This window comes from Eutrema salsugineum, unplaced genomic scaffold (genome assembly GCF_000478725.1).
Source record: "Eutrema salsugineum unplaced genomic scaffold, Eutsalg1_0 scaffold_3, whole genome shotgun sequence".
NCBI lineage: Eukaryota > Viridiplantae > Streptophyta > Magnoliopsida > Brassicales > Brassicaceae > Eutrema > Eutrema salsugineum.
The window spans coordinates 11,850,947-11,868,129 of record NW_006256756.1 but is presented as its reverse complement, the minus strand read 5'-3'; the positions used below and the strand labels follow the sequence as shown (position 1 = coordinate 11,868,129).

At 38.5% G+C, this 17,183-nt stretch overlaps 1 long non-coding RNA gene and 2 other non-coding genes across 4 annotated transcripts; 2 read left to right on the top strand and 1 right to left on the bottom strand.

Annotated features, from left to right (window-relative positions):
• The first annotated feature begins 6,705 nt into the window (after window positions 1–6,705).
• On the top strand, window positions 6,706–6,811 carry LOC112085819. Its single transcript, XR_002899109.1, has one exon. It is a non-coding gene; the product is annotated as a small nucleolar RNA R71 (small nucleolar RNA).
• A 5,551-nt stretch (window positions 6,812–12,362) lies between these two features.
• On the bottom strand, window positions 12,363–12,470 carry LOC112085892. Its single transcript, XR_002899173.1, has one exon. It is a non-coding gene; the product is annotated as a small nucleolar RNA R71 (small nucleolar RNA).
• A 2,172-nt stretch (window positions 12,471–14,642) lies between these two features.
• Window positions 14,643–16,876, top strand: LOC18014509. Of its 2 annotated transcripts, XR_002898722.1 has the most exons (5): window positions 14,643–14,826; window positions 15,082–15,178; window positions 15,270–15,505; window positions 15,602–15,692; window positions 16,593–16,876. It is a non-coding gene; the product is annotated as an uncharacterized LOC18014509 (long non-coding RNA). The 2 variants fall into 2 exon arrangements; XR_002898721.1 differs by lacking the exon at window positions 16,593–16,876 and having other exon boundaries at window positions 15,602–16,038.
• The last annotated feature ends 307 nt before the right edge of the window (window positions 16,877–17,183 follow it).

Sequence of the window (17,183 nt, the reverse complement as noted above, 5' to 3'; positions counted from 1 at the left end):
AGATCTAATCTAAATAAAAAGGGGTTTTGTTTTATCACTAAATCTAATTTTGCAAAGAATTAAAAAGGCTTGAAATAAAAATCGGTTGAAAACTTATATAAAAAGTGGCGCTGGGTTCAAGGTTCATCTTTAGGGTTCATGTTCTAAATCACAAGAAATTTAGGCAAAGATTTTCAATGACTCTGAAACTAGGATAGACACATGTAAGATTAACCAACTCTCGTCACCCTAATCATCTAATCACTTGTTCATGGCAATTAACTCTCGCTCTCATGCCAGAACAAGATCATGCTTTGTAGATCGGAATCCATCTCGGCTTACGTATCTTCTGTAGGTAGCTTTCTTCTCCTACGATGGTGACATTCATAAGATCCAGTTCAGGCAACCCAGATACAACACTCTCGTGGTTCGGATTTAACCTAGGATCGGATTTTGGGTGTTCAATCCAGAATTACCGCTTTGAAGTTTGGATGAATGGGAGAATCATGTTAAAAATCAAAATCCTTTTCCTAAATACATAGATGTCATTCGAACATGGGTTCCCTTTGGATTACACTTTCACCCAACTAGGTGACTACTCAGACATGGCTGAGATAGACATCATCATCGGTTTAGGACTAAGAAGAAGAAAAGTAAAAGAAACAAAGTTGCAGAAAAACTTCTCTTATTGAAGACAGAGTGGCGATGGAGAGCTTCTAAAAATGCATAAAATAAAACTTAAAACTACAAATGAGTTCTCTTTCAAAGAGAAGAAAGAGGCTTTCCTACAAAAGACCTAAAAATGAGTATTTATAGTGTTTCTCCAAGTCTTGGGCGTCTAGGGCTTGTAAATTGGGTGCAGAAAGTGTCTTGTGCCTTAGTTGGGCTCCTGAGGTTCGGATATAGGTCCACCGGGGGTGAAACCTCTTGAGCCGCGGTGGGAAGAAGGCTGGCCGCGGGTGAAAGCACTTGTGCTTGACTAGACTTGTGTTGATCTTCTTTTAGTGCATTGGTAATATCTGGAGATCTAACTGTTGGATTGCTTTGATTCCAAGTTTGTTAGAAAGCTGATTGTCTCCTCTATAATTTCTCCAAATTTGGGGATGATCAGACGGTGAGAAAGTATTCATTGGTTGCCAAACTTCTGACGGCCTGAATTTATCCAAAAATGAACTTTTGCTCCAAAATGCATTCCAGAGCTCCAAGTTTCCTGAAAAGCCTTTTAAAACTCCAAAACATGGAAAACACTTATAAAACCTTTAAAAATGAGTAAAAAACATCTGCATAAGATAGTGAAAGTGATCAATAAAAGTGGTCAAAATCAGGTGTTATCAACTCCCCCAGACTTAAACCTTTGTTTGTCCTCAAACAAAACCAAAGATCTAAACCTGGAAAAGAGGTTTGAAAATCACAGGAACTAACAAAATCTCAGAGACCATGCTTCTAAACCACAGTTAGTCATTATGCTAAAATCAGGGATAGTCTAGAAAATTCTCACCAAAGCACAAGCATAACTAGTCCGTTGATCCGTCATGCGAAAATCTAGACACCTAAACCTATCTCCCAGTCAACTAGCTCTTAACATTCATTCAGAAGTTCAAGTGATTCTCATCAAAAGGAATTTAGCAAGGCAATCAATGCTAGGTATTCAAAATGGCTGTTTAAGGGGTGAGGTTCTTTGTGTTTTAGGGTTACTTTTTCTGAAAAGACAAGACATTATGCAAAACAGCAAGAGAGGGTGGAGGTGTTGATATCCACAGTTTCCAGTCACACTCTTCTTGCCTTAAGATTCTTGGTCTCCTTTCCTCAGGTTCTCTTCATGACTCCCCTAGACTTAGATTTTTGTCCAGGTTTTTAAACCAATACTCTCAAATGAATACTTGTAGCCTTTGCTTCAGATAATTTCGGCCAACCTAGACTCTTTTAGGCTTTTTATTTTTCCTTTCCTTTCATTTTTTCGATTTTTTTTTTTAAAGGGGAAAATGCCTTTGATGTAGAGTCTTAGGAGGCACGAAATTTACCTTTAAGTTCAATTTTTTGAGACACCATCAAGCTTTGATAGATTCTTGATGCTCTAATTTCCAAAATTTCTTCAGTCCTTCTCTTGAGTGACTGAAAACCATGTTGCTCATTTTTCTCCGGCGTTTTTGCACATATCTGAAAAAAGAGCTAAAGAGAGAACGCATGAAGTTTGAAATGATGGTTTTTGGGTAAAAAGTGTAGTACCAGCTAAAGATGAACTGACCATCTAGGACAACAAAGAGTGGTAACAATAAGGTGAAGATGTCCTAGATGTGTATCATGATGCCTGCTAAACCAATGATGAGAAAATTAGATGTCAAGATTATGTTCGAGTAAAATGAGATAATCTATCCTGGTAGAAAGAGTCTCCATGAATAGAAATCCTTTGGTGGGAGTTGTAGTACAAGTACTCTAGCTACCGCCTAGTCTAGTACTAACAACAAAATGAACTAGCATGAAAAGTCTAGAAGCACATGGGTCTTACTCATCATAGTTTTGTGTCAAACATTCCTGAAAAATACTCAAGGTCTTTTAATAAGCATAGGAAAATTTTAAAAATTGCAGAAAAAGATAAGAAACAAAGAAAAATAGATTAGTACAGATAAGTATCCTCCCCCAGACTTAAATCACACTGTTTCCAGTGTGAAAAAGTTGGCGAGAAGATGGTGAAATAAAAGCGAAAGAGTCTAAAATAAAAGAAAAGAAAAATGGTGATAGAACCGTGGGTATGATGTAGTGATGGATAGGCGCCTATGTCTCATGGCTGTCATCTGTCTCTGTGGCAGAGGATCATCATCAAACCTTTGGTTCTTCTTCAGTAGCCTCTTCATGCGCCTGTTGATCTTCTCTTGCTGGTCAAGCTTCTTCTTCAAAGCTGCAAAGTCTGTATCACTCCTAGTGGATGCTCTAATCTGAGAAAATCTGGCTCCGGATGAAGATGGTGCAGGCTGAAGTCTCCTGCTGTTTGCAGCTACCTCTCTCTTGGCTTTTGCAGCCAGAAATTGCTTCATGGTCAGAGGTAAGAGTGGCAGAGATGGTAGGAAGTCGCTAAACTCTGGTTTCCATACTGGGTCTGCTCCATCTCGGAGACGGGGCATTGAATCCGAAGGTAGAAGGACCCCTGTACTCGGTGGTGTTAGTGCAGAACTTGTAAGCAAATCCAATTGGGTCCATCTTGGCCCTGGTGATAGTCCTGTCTCTAGAGAACTGAGAGAGATCAAACCAATCCTCTCTAAGTGGTGTCTCAGCTGAAAAATCAACTACTGCTGCTTCCATAACCGAAGTTATGATGCTCCCAAAAGCTGGTGAGTAGTCCTAACATTCAGATGTAAGCATCTCATGCTTAACCTTCACTAGGTTCCTTGCAATGATGCAAGCAAATCAAAGAAACCTTGGGTGATCTGTGAAAGGTAGCTGAAGTGTTACTAGCTCTGGCTTGAGTACATTCGTCTGGTTGGCTCGAGAAAACACTGTGATTGCTAGAGCTTATGCACATATCGAACAGCAGGGTGAGAAAGTAGTGATGCCTTGGATCTTCCTTGGATCTTCTTGTAGCACAAAGTTGCTGATGCAAGGAACTCCTTAGTGTGTCTCTCATAGGTTGGAAAACTCTGCTCCATAAATGATCTCATTCCAAGCCTATCAAGATATCATATCACATCTTCTCTGATTCCAAGCATCTCAAGAGTTGAGTAGTCAATTGCTGAAGTTAGCTTTATTTTCAGCTTCTCAAGCTGCGCCAAGTAGTTGATGTCGGGGTCAATGGCTTTACCAACAAATTTCACTTTCGGCTCTTGGCCTGCGAAACGAGATTCTTGAGACAAAGAGTCACTAAAGCTGCTTATGAATCAAAATTTTTTTTTTACGAGCAAGGTGTTCATATAGTTGCTACAAACACAATCACATGACAAACAAGCTGTTAATTCATCACACATTGCAAAATCTGAAAATATCTGGTCAAGTTCGATATATTGATGTCTAACATATGAGATTTCTAAATCAAGATGATGTTTATGCTCACTCATATGTAATCTAATCTGATTTTCTATCAACAAGTACCAAACAATCTGTATTTGCTAAGCTGAATCAAACAGATCTCCAAATTTCGATTTGTTCAAGTTCTAGCTCTCAAAATTTTTGAAAATTTCAAATCTCTATGGTCTAGGCGTTTAAACATGCAATTAAACTACCCAGAAGTCTAGTCTTAAGTCCAAAGACAATCTTCAATCATCCTAAGGTGTTTAAGAAAACCCTAAATCTGAGTTCTTTAAAAAAGTGAGAAATTTGAGCTCATACCTTGATGAAGTTGTTATGTGATGACAGATTTGAAATCTTCTTGGAAAAAGAGTGAGACAGGTTCAAAAATTTGAAAGAGATTTGTCAGGTTTGAAATCTGGTCTTTTTCTCAAGATCTCTAAGCTTGTTGGGAAAGATGAAGAGAAAAACCTTTTTGATCTTTTAAATCCTCTTTTTCTTTTTAAAATGTGTTTTTCCTAAGAAAAATTTAGAAGACTTACCTAGCGTGTTTAACACAGAAATTATGCTTCGAGAACTTCCCGGTTAAGTCCCAAAATAAAACGGGAGATTGAAGTTCTGGTTTATGGAAACAGAGAAAACTCGCCTCGAAACCAAACAAAGGCCGGCCGCGGGCCAGGCGCGCGCGACCGCGGTAGAGAAGACTTGGACCGCAGGCGAGGGACGTGAGCCGCGGTGATTGCTGGTCTGGCCACGGCTGAATTGATCGCGGCCGCGGTAAATACATCCGGGAACTCCGAGTCCCTCCTATTTTCCTGTTTTGTTATATCTTTTTGTGTTTTCTGAATTTTTTTTTTTTAATGTTTTTGGTTTTTTTTTGGGTTTTATGAAAGCCTGAAATGCATAAAAGGGAAAGAAAATCAAATAAAAAATAAATAAAAAGAAAAAAAAATCATACCGAATGGGTTGCCTCCCATTAAGCGCTTTTGTTTAAAGTCTTTTAGCTAGACTCTTGGCAGGATTATGATTGAGAAGAAGAGACATGATCCTTTGAATTAAGAGTCTTTGGGATCCTTCTTTGCCTGAACTTTTGATTTTCTTCATCTTGAACCACAATCTTCTTTCCTTTCTTAAAGATTTTTGCATCGTTGAAGACAGGTCTTGTCTTCTCAACAAATCCTTCAAGATTTTTCTCTTTCTCCTTGCTGATATCTGGTGGCATCACTATCTTGATCTTCTCAAATTGCCTGGATGCAAGTGCTTTTAGTTCCTTTTTGTCATCCAACACCTTCTCATTGTTCTTGTCTTTTCGATTTGGAGCTGGGTCTGGTGTGGTCTTATAGAACTTTTTCCTGTCCCACATTTAAGAAAACTAAACAGCGATTTGCATGGTCAATAACAACACCTACAGTAGCTAAGAATGGGCAACCAAATATCAAAGGTCTATCATTGTCTTTGTCCATCTCCAAAACTTAAAAATCGGCTGGGATTATTTTGTTTCCAATGACCAGTGGCAAGTCTTGGATCATTCCTTCTGTTCTTTTTTTAGATGAATTACCAAAGATTATCCTTACTGGAGATGAGACAAATGTACCTATACCAAGTTTCTCAGCAACAGATTTTGACATGACATTCACATTAGCACCAGAATCACATAAACAATCTGAAAATTCAATTCCAGAAATTGAACAAGTGAAAGAGAAACGCCCTGGATCCTTAGACTTTTTCAGTCTTTGGTCAGGTAAGCGTTTGGGTACCTTAACTGGAGTGACTGGGCTTCTCTCATGGTCGGTTTTAATTTCCTCCAAGAGAGGTTCAGGTGTCGATTTTTTCTTGAAGTCTGCCACAGGTTCTTCTTCCAAAACTGCTGTCATAGTATTGCAGAAATTCTTTGGATTGTCTTCCACTCTTCCTGGTAAGACTCCTTTTTGTCTTTTCATTGAATCTGCAGTTTGACCTATCTAATGTTCCAACTTCTTGACATGGGTTGCAAGAGATTCAAACTTCCCATTCAAGTCATTGTACATACAATCGATCCTTACTCCCATTTCTCTTATTGACTTTTCATTACCTTGAGTTCCCTGCATCACAGTTTGTTCAAGTGATTTTACCTGGTCACTTAGCTGGGAAATGGTTGCTTCTAATGAGTTATTCTGTGCTTGTTGAGGATTGAAAGGTGGTCTTTGCTGGAAGTTTCCTCCTCCAAAGTTCCCATTTTGAAACTTGTTTTGAAAACTTCTTTGCTGCTGTGGATAAGGTTGGTTCTGAGAGTTCTCAGCTCCTTGATTCCTGTATGAGAGATTGTTGAAGTTGGCACCAGAATTTCTGAAGTTGTTGTTGAAGGCTGGGTTGAATCGGTTATGGTATGCCTGGGCTCCCATGAAATTGATTTCCTCTTCTTGGTACATGCCATCATCTTCATATCTTCCATCTTCTTCATTTCCTGCAGCAGTATCACAAGCATGTATATTCTTATTTTGAGACTTAAGAAGTTGACTTACCATGCTTTTTAGCTCAGCAATCACCTTTGATTCATGACTAATGATAGTATTCTTGGATCTGTCATAACCAGGGTGGTTGTTGCTGTTAGCTACAGCCAAGTTTTCGATGAGTGCTCTCCCTTACGGTATAGTTTTTGAACTGAAATCCCCATTGCTGGCAGTGTCAAGAGAAAGTTGATACTTCTGCTGAAGTTCTTTGTAGAAAGTGCTTAACAGGTTTGCTCCAGAGAAACCATGATGAGGGCAGTCTCTCTCATACTCTTTAAATCGCTCCCAGACTTCATATAATGATTCTATTGGGCCTTGTTGGAAACTTTGTATCTTGTTTATCAGCTGGTTCGATCTTGACTTGGTGTAGAAGTGGTTCAGAAAAGCTTTCTTGCATTCTTCCAATGAAGTAATAGAACAATATGACATAAATTTTAACCATCTAAAAGCTTTATCACTTAGAGAGAAAGGAAAGAGCTTACATTTCACATAGTCCACAGTTTCTGGAGTTGTTTTCACCATTCCACAGATTTCTTGGATGCTCAGTAGAGATTCCATGGAATTGATTTTGCTTCACCTAAGACACAATTTGTGGCTTTATCTTGTGGTCTCCTCTTGCTAGAACAGGGATTTGAATAGCTGATCTATTATGAAAGTGTTGGTGAGGTGCATCAAAATCGGCAATAAGCCTATTTTGTGGCTGTCTTCTCGCAGGATTGGCAAGTTGTATTCGTCGATTGACTTCTCTTACAACTGGTGAAACAATGTTTTCATCATTCCTTCTTCCTTCAGCATCGACCTGGTCTTATCTCCTTTGATTATCAGCGGCTTGAACATCATTCCTGGGGATTTGGTTTCCCTCTGCATCGAGTTGTTGCTGACCATCTCCTTCATGGGCAGGATCTCGGTCATCACCATGAACATAATTATGGGTCATCGTCTCCAATGTGATCCTCCTGATCACGATTTAAAAGATCTTCACGATGGGCATTCAGATTGGCCGTCTTGAGCGTTCTTTGTCAGAGTTTTCGAAGTTCTCTTTCGTGTTTGTCAATCTCGTCTAAGGGCTGTACGATATTAGCTGGATTTCTCATAGTTTTCATGCACCTGAGAGCAAAGAAAACAAAGATAAAAAGAAAAGTTAGAAAATCTCCAGCAGAACTCGAAAATCATGTGGTCTAGGATTGAAATTAGATTAAGAAATCAAGTCAACAGCGACAGATCCCCGGCAATGGCGCCAAAAACTTGATGTGAGTGCAGTGCGCAACACAAGTTTTACCCTAGACAAGCTGCAAGTGCACAGCGAACACAGTAGTACTTAGGAATCGAATCCACAGAGATCTGTGTGTTGAGGACTTCTAACTGATGCTAAAAACAATCGTAGATCTAATCTAAATAAAAAGGGGTTTTGTTTTGTCACTAAATCTAATTTTTTCAAAGAATTAAAAAGGCTTGAAAGAAAAATCGGTTGAAAACTTATATGAAAAGCGGCGCTGGGTTCAAGGTTCATCTTTAGGGTTCATGTTCTAAATCACAAGGAATCTAGGCAAGGATTTTCTATGACTATGAAACTAGGATAGACACATGTAAGATTAGCCAACTCTCGCCACCCTAATCATCTAATCACTTGTTCATGGCAATTAACTCTCGCTCTCATGCCAGAACAAGATCATGATCTTATGTCAGAACAAGATCATGTCTAATCATCTAATCTCGGCTTACGTATCTTCCGTAGGTAGCTTTCGTCTCGTACGACGGTGACATTCATAAGATCCAGTTCAGGCAACCCAGATACAACACTCTCGTGGTTCGGATTTAACCTAGGATCGGATTCTGGGTGATCAATCCAGAATTACCGCTTTGAGATTTGGATGAATGGGAGAATCATATTAAAAATAGAAATCCTTTTCCTAAAAACCTAGATGTCATTCGAACATGGGTTCCCTTTGGATTACCTTTTCACCCAACTAGGTGACTACTCAGACATGGCTGAGATAGACATCATCATCGGTTTAGAACTAAGAAGAAGAAAAGTAAAAGAAACAAAGTTGCAGAAAAACTTCTCTTATTGAAGACCAAGTGGTTATGGAGAACTTCTACAAATGCATAAAATAAAACCTAAAACTACAAATGAGTTCTCTCTCAAAGAGAAGAAAGAGGCTCTCCTACAAAAGACCTAAAAATGAGTATTTATAGTGTTTCTCCAAGTCTTGGGCGTCTAGGGCTTGTAAATTGGGTGCAAAAAGGGTCTTGGGCCTTAGTTGGGCTCCTGAGGTTCAGACATAGGTCCACCGGGGGTGAAACTTCTTGAGCCGCGGTGGGAAGAAGGCTGGCCGCGGGTGAAAGCACTTGTGCGTGACTGGACTTGTGTTGATTGGCTTTTAGTTCATTGATAATATCTGGAGATCTAACCGTTGGATTGCTTTGATTCAAAGTGTGTTGGAAAACTGGTTGTCTCCTCTATAATGTCTCCAAATTTAGGGATGATCGGACGGTGAAAATGTCTTCATTGATTGCCAAACTTCTGACGGCTTGAATTTATCCAAAAATGTATTTTTGCTCCAAGATGCACTCCAAAGCTCCAAGTTTCCTGAAAAACCTTTTAAAACTCCAAAACATGGAAAACACTTATAAAACCTTTAAAACTGAGTAAAAACACCTGCATAAGATATTGAAAGTGATCCATAAAAGTGGTCAAAATCAGGTATTATCAACCATCCCCTCAGATTTGACTCGTGACTCCAAAACCTTCTCCGGTGTTAGCACACCGTCGCCTGTGAAAGAAAGAGACTCCGGTAATGTTAACACCTGATAATCTGTACCAGTAACCTGTTTGAGTTTTGAAACATGGAAAACAAGATGATTCCAAGAGCCATCAGGCAAACACAGCCAATAAACTGCTTTACCAATCCTCTCTACGACTTCAAAAGGCCGATAGAACCTAGCTGCAAGCTCGTGACACATCTGACGAGCAACATATATCTAACGATATGGACGAAGCTTTAAACACACTTGAGAGACAACTTCAAACTCGACATCCCTGTGATGTTTATCTGCTTGGTTTTTCATCAACTGTTGAGCTCTTAGTAAATGATCCTTGATCTGGCATCATATCACGTTCTTTTAGCATTGCCTCCAGTTTAAAATTTTCGGTGAAGCCTTCTTTATATCTCACCACAGTTGGTGGCTCACGACCATAAACCACCATGAAGGGAGTGGTCTTCAATGCTTGTTGATAGTTGGTGTTATACCACAACTCTGCCCATGATAAGTATTTGGCCCAATTTATTGGATGAGAAGATACTAAACATCACAAATATGACTCAAGATACCTGTTTAATACTTCTGTTTGACGGTGGAAAGTTTTACTGTGCTTCAGATTGGTGCCTGATTGATTGAAGCTCTCCTTCCAGGAATGACTTAAAAAGACTATGTCACGATCTGAAATGATGGATGCTAGAAATCCATGAAGACGGATGACTTCTTTGATGAATTTTGCTACCACATCAGTCACCAAAAATGGATGTTTCGGGTCCATAAAGCGAGCATCTTTGCCCAGATGGTCGAGGATCACAAAGATCATGTTCACTCTATAGGACATGGGCAGGACTTTCAATGAAGTCCATGCTAATATCATCCTACCTTCTTGTGGAACTGGTAAAGGGTGTAGGAGACCAGCAGGAGAACGGGTTGAATACTTATGTGTTTGATAGGTTTGACATTCCGCTACAAACTTTTGAACTGACTCTCGTAAAGATTTCTAGTGAAATGACTGCTGCATAATGCCCAAATGCCCCCCCCCCCCCATAACTCCTTCGTGATACTCAGCCAACAAGAAGGGAATATACGATGATTCAGAAGGGATGACCAATCTTCGTTTGTGCCATAAATTCCCATCAGTCACTGTAAAACCCATTAACCGGCGCGCTTGCTTGAATCTTCAGAATCATTGACTGTATATATCTGGCTTCTATAATCTCATTATATAAGTCCTGTATTTAAAGAACTGCTGGAACTGTTAAGGCTAGTAATAAAGTATTGACATTCTCTAAGGGAGTCTCAGACGGGGTTTGGGCTGCCTCAAACCAGATAAACATATCCTTCTTCAACAATTCAGTAAGAGGTTTGGCCAGAGTTCCATACCCTTTTACAAATCTCCTATAGTAGCCAGTTAATCCAAGGAACCCTCTCAGCTGCTTTACAGTCTTTGGAGTTGGCCATGTATGCATAGCATCCGTCTTACTATGGTCTATAGCTACACCTTGAGCCGAGATAATATGGAGGCCGCCGCCCTTGAAGGAGGAGCCGCCGCTGGAGGAAGTCATCGCGCCTCCGTTTGCTTCTCCGTTTTTCGTTTTTCTTCCCTCTTTTCTTTAATTTTCTGTAACTTTCAATACTATATGATGCTTTGTTACAATATGTTTGAGTAGTTACCCAGTTGGGTTTAAAGGAATTTTTCAAAGGGAATTTCATGTGTCTTTGCTTATGAATCGATAGATTTAGGATTTATAATCTTCTAGATGTTCTTCGTTTGCCTTTGATTATACTGGGTGATTTTTTGCTGGCCACTTAGAAGCCGATCTGATATGATATGTTGCGAAAATTTTCATTGATTGTTTAAACTAGGGTAAAACGAGCAATGATTTTATAGGAGTGGAAACCTACCTATAGTTGAGTTGTGAATGTTGATGAGTCTTGTTCTGCTATTGCATCTTCTCCCTTCTAGGATCAGAGTGGAAACCTACTGATCAGGGTTGCGAGAGATAGTTGTTTAGTGCTGCGAAAGTAGGCTATTCATACTTTTGTGCCTTGAGTTCTAGAACATTCGTAGTTGATTACCTTTATCACTTGTTTAAAATCGACATAGCTTAGTCCATGAACCCCTGCGAATTCCCCTTGATGCCCAACGCTTGTCTTTCATTGCTTACAACCTTCGATTTTATTTGCTTTTCATTTGCTTATTACTTGCTTCCAATCGCCTCTTGTTTAATAGCTTACTACTTGCTTCTGTTTGCTTTCATTTTTGCTTGCTTTTACTTGCTTTGCTTTCTAGTTTAGATTTAGTGACAACCGAAAACCAAAACCTCTTTAGTTCTAGTCTGATTTAAGCATTGCCGTGAATTCGTACTGAAACAACTAAGTCTATGTGGATCGATACCCTAAGTACTACAGCGCACATCTGTGCACTTGCAGACATTTAAGGGTTATAAATTTAAAACCTGAAGCTTAGTAGAACAAACCAATACCCCATTTACAATCGCATCAAGTTTTTGGCGCCGTTGCCTGGGACTTTGATTTGTTTCGTTGCGAATCCCAGCTTAAATCCATTAGAACACTTGTTTACTTTTACTTTTTCTTTTCAATTTTTTTTCAGGTTTCTCTGCGATGAGAGACCGGGAACATGTTCCCGGGACTCTTGGTGATCCACCATATCGTGTGGATGGTGATCCAAGCGATGATGACCTGACTGATGATGAGTTTGAAGAACCAATTTATGATGACAATGAGCTAATCGGATCGATAAAACATGAAGATGATGATGAACTGATTGGAAGTTTTGATTCACTCGAGAAGTTCTTGGGAGATCGAAGAGCTATTCAACCAGCCTTACCAGAGGATGGCAAAACGGAAATTGTGGTACCATATATCCATTTAGTTCAACAAAAATCAATTCCATGGTTACAATTCTGAACACCCTATTGACCATATAGAGACGTTCGAAGAATTATGTGCAACCATTACAGCAAATGAGGATTGCCACAAGTGTAGTCTTTTCCCATTCTCTTTGAGAGACAATGCCAGCAAATGGCTAAAATCTTTGCCACCTGCTTCACTAAAAACGTGGGCAGCGTGTAGAACTGCTTTCCTAAATCGTTTTTATACTAGAAATCGTTCAAATCTCTTAAGAAACAAGAGAAGAACTTTTAAACAAAAAGAAGATGAAGATCTTTTAGATACTTGAGAAAGATTTAGGGAATAACAAAGAGATTGTCCACATCATGGATATACCGACGAATACCTGCTGGGTATCTTCTATTGCGGTATTACTCCAGAGTTACGACACTCTTTCGATACAGCAAGTAATGGAGACTTCTCAACTAGATCTGTAGAAGATGCTTTTGTTTTCAACAAAAATTTTGCAAACAGCATCCGAAATCAAGCAACCTTTGGTAATTCTGCACTTCCTGAGAATAAAGAAGAGATTTCGGAAGTTATAAAGTGTCTCCATCACATAATGAGTCATCTTGGATTGCAACAACCAAAAAAGGCACACAATATGTGTAACTTTGATGGTTGGGACAACCCAATGGATTCTTATGATCAAGAGATGATGAACACTGCAGAAGTCTATCAAATTCAAGATTTTCCATTCGTTTCTGATCACCGCGGATCCATTCATTCGGACCGCGGATCCATTCATTCGGACCACGGCAAACCATGCTTTCACCGCGGTCGTAATGATGCTGACCGCGGGAAACTGTCTTCCGAACTTGTCTGGACATCACCTTCCAAATAAATCTTGGCTATTCAATCTAATCCTGTTCCATATCCTAGTTTTTCCTCTTCTGAAGCTGAAAACCTAAACAAAAAGATTCTAGAGCTTGAAAAATCTAGGTCTCAAGAGATTAGTGATCTTAGATCTGAACTAAAAACGATGCAAGAGGATTTCAATGAAAAATTTTCCACCCTCCTTAGCATGATGATCAAAACTAATTCTAAAAACTTAGATAAATCTGAGGAGGAGCCAAGTGAAAATTCTTTCGAAAGCTCAAGTGAAGCAGATCCCTCCGATCATGTGAAAGCTATCACACTTAGGAGTGGATTAGCTTACAAAGAGCCTGAATTTCCGAAAGATCCCGAAGATGAGGAGAAGGGTAAGGAAAAGGAGAAAGAAATAGAAAGAATCACGGTTGAAGATGTTGAAAAAGAAGATGTCAAAGCAACCAAATCCAGCTTAGCATCGTCATCATATCGTCCAATCTCAAAGAAACCCTCTGCATCAGCTATCCAAACATAGGGAGAAGAGCCGTCAAACCTCAACATTTTAATTTTCTTCAACATACTTTCCCGATTTGCTAAATCAGAATAACCTGGTCGATATCCTAGTGGAAATTCACTCCGGTTTATTCCAAGATAAGGATCATGTACCTGATTGAGAATTCGAGATGATTCTAGAATCTCGATTGGTCGCACACCGCCATCAGATCGGGGAGGTAAGCTTGATTGTTGTTGGATTGCCGCTAAGATTGTTTTGAGCTTGCTGTCCATTTCCGATATACGAGCTTCTGTTTTAGTGTTAGCTGTGCACAGTCCGGTAAATCTGCCGTGAAGAAACTTCATCGCCGATGCTCTGCCCTCAACGTCATTGCTAAAAGTCTCTGACTCCAAATTCAGGTTGGTTGCTGACTCGATCTCGTCACGACGCACCATTTGATAAGAACTTAGATGTAAACTCTCTAATACTCTTGTATAATACCTGTGTATTGAAATATGAATGAAGAATGTGTATCTTTATCGAGAACTCTCTCTCTACACTCTCATGTTGAGCGTAACAGAATTCTCATAAGCTCATATCACTTGAGTTACATATATTCAACATAATTCTCTCCTCTTTTACAATTCTCTTTTTATACTATCGCAATGCCCACTCTCTTATCACATGCTTGCACCACGTGTCTCTGTATCTCCATTCTTCAGTTGACCCTTCTACCTGTCTCGAATACACCTTAAGTTTCTTAAAATTCTAATCTGTAAGTATGCAAATTGATTGGTTAAATGGTGTTTTATTTTCTGGAATTGCTTTATTGTTTCAGATAATAACGATGGCTTGGTCTTCCTATTGCTTAGGGAACCATGTATCCATTTCAAATTTTCCCACGTTTGTAGGAGTTGTTGCTCCATCATTTGCTTCTTGTGATTCTCTATTTGAAGTACAGAAATGCCAAAAGAGGCAATCATCAACTGCCCAAAAAAGTATTGTGTTTTATATTCTCAGCAATTATCTCTTTACTCTGTTACTAAAGCTTTGAAGGGTTTGACGCTAACATTTGGTAGAAGGCCATCTCCAACGCAGGATGACAAGAGGATCACAAGTGGGCCCAAGCTTATTTTTTTTAATTTTAAAATTGCAAAAATGGCTCATTCTCAGTAATACGGTATCACTAGAGTCATCCTGCTGAACCCGTATGAGTGGAGTATGACTGGAGAGGTGTTGGCATATGAGAGGTCGTTGGCCAAGAAAAAATTTCTTCGGGTTTTCTCTTTCAGTCGAAAACATTTGGTCGGCTAAATTTCATTCCCCTCTCAAACAAAATCGTTGACGTCGGTGAAGAAGATTGTTTTCGCCGACCGATTAAGAAAGGTAAGCATATCTTTCGTTTTAGTTGAGGATTATAGCTTTGTCGAATTCATGGGATGGAATTAGGATTTTGTTAATCTGAGATTTATTTGTGACAAATCGTTTCTGGGTTTTAGCCTATGATCATGAGTTTGATTCGTCATGAGCTTGATTCGTCAGATCTGTTAGCTATTGGGGTCCGATGATTCGAGCTGGGTTTGTGCTGATTACAGATTCTAAATAAAATCCTCTGTTAAATAAAATCTTCTGAGATTGCAGAAAGAAGGAGAGGAAGAAAACGCTGCGTATATCCTAATGCAGAGGATATTCCCAAAAGTCTCAAACATGTTCTGAGAATCTATGGTGCTTACCTCAAGTACAGAGTAGAAAGAAGAAGAATTTGGAATGCTTTAATTCAGTCTCTACTTACTCTGTAGCATAATCTTTGAGCAAATGAAAACGTGTAGGAACAAGGAGAAGCTGAGGACGGCTGTGGATATCATGAGGAGTTGAGATCATGAGGCACATGCCTGTGCATCCCAATGTCGTCACCTTGAAGGAGACTTAGGAGGATGAGCATGCCGTGCATCTCGTTATGGAGCTTTGTGAAGAAGGTGAGTTTTTTGATAGGATTGTTGCCAGAGGTCATTACACCGAGAGAGCTGCTGCTTCTGTCACTAAGACCATCATGGAAGTTGTTCAGGTTCGTCTCTTGATTTCTTCCACAATTGAAATGGCTCGGGGTTACAGAATTTAGAAGTCATCTTAGTTTAAGCTCTCATGTACTGCCATTTTTCAGGGTCTAGTTTTGGATTTTTGGACATTGTTGCAATGTAGCATTGCTTGAAGAGTACTCTTTGATTTCGGTTTCTCTGTTTTCTTCAAACCAGGTATTGTGTTAATTAATATTTTATTCGTAGATCCCATCAACGAGTTTATTATTGGAGCTGCATTTTAGGATGAGTATCATTACTATGAAAAAAAACCCAAATAATATTAAAAAAAGGCTATGAACCCCCCATGAGGTTTATTGTTGGAGATGCCCTAAGATCAGTTGTACCTCTTGAATCTTGATAATAAGCTTCATTTTGGCGGTGGAGTAATAATGGAGTTAAAAAATCGTATTGGCGAATGTCGAACCATACCAGAATGCAAAACTGCAAGCATATTTATTGTTTATTTTGTAACTAGGCCTCAAATTTCCGCGAAATTGCAGGAAGAAAACTGTATATTAAAAATTTAAATATATAATTGTTAACATAATTATACATGAAAATATTTAGAAAAGAAAAATAAGAGATGTGAATATCCAAAAAATGTAAATTAACATACTTAGAGGTCAAAAGATGGAAAAATGAAGAAAAATGATTTTTTTAAAAAAATTATTTCTTTTAAAAAATGATTTCTTTTAAAAAGAAATGGGCTTATTTGATATGGTTTTTTGGTAACATACACTAATGAAATGATATGATAAAGAAGGTCAAAGGTTTGCATTTGCATATGAATTTAAGTTTTTGTGAAGAAAAATTAGACGTAGACATTTTTCAGAAAAAATAGAATAAAATAAAGATATTATGTAATTGTCTGAACATTGAAAAATATACATAGATATCAACTTAATTATTATTATATTAGTATGGTATTTTAACTCTTATGGCTTAGTTCATAACATTCAAAACTAAAAATCAACATACATGAACATTAGTTTGTTGTTGGAAACCAAAAAGCTCATTTACTTTTTCATCCAGTGAAGTACATGTCCTGACGGTTTCTTGTAACTTTCTCTATAGTAAATTCCATCACTTTTGGCAGTCCATGAGCGTAGCAGATTAAATCGACGATAAGCGGCTGCTCTATATACGCGAATGTCATAATAATACATCATATTAGGCCCATGCTTAAGAATACAATTCCATTGTAGCCTTTTGTCTGAATAAAAAGGATCATGGAATTCAATGACTTTGGTATCATTGAAATTTAAATATTGGACTTTATCATCAAAGGGATTAATATTGTTACGACACTGATATTGGAGACGATGTCCAAGAGCGAGTTGGTTATGAATTTCTATACGATTTTTCAGGGAAGCTTCATTCAATCCAAAATACATAGCAATAACCAACATAAAAACTATGAGATGATTCATTTTTTTTGCTCCAACAATTTTTTAGAATAAATAAAGGCATCGATGTAAAGTGTTTGGTTTTTGTTTATGTAGAAAATGTTACATCTATTTTTGGCGCTAGCAACATTTAAAAATAAACATTAAACAGTTAAAAATATGGTTGGCCAATAAGATCAAACCCCAAAAAGAAAATTACTCAGATTAGCACTAATTCATCTAGTTATTACTAGATTAACACCCAAAGAAAAAAAAAATA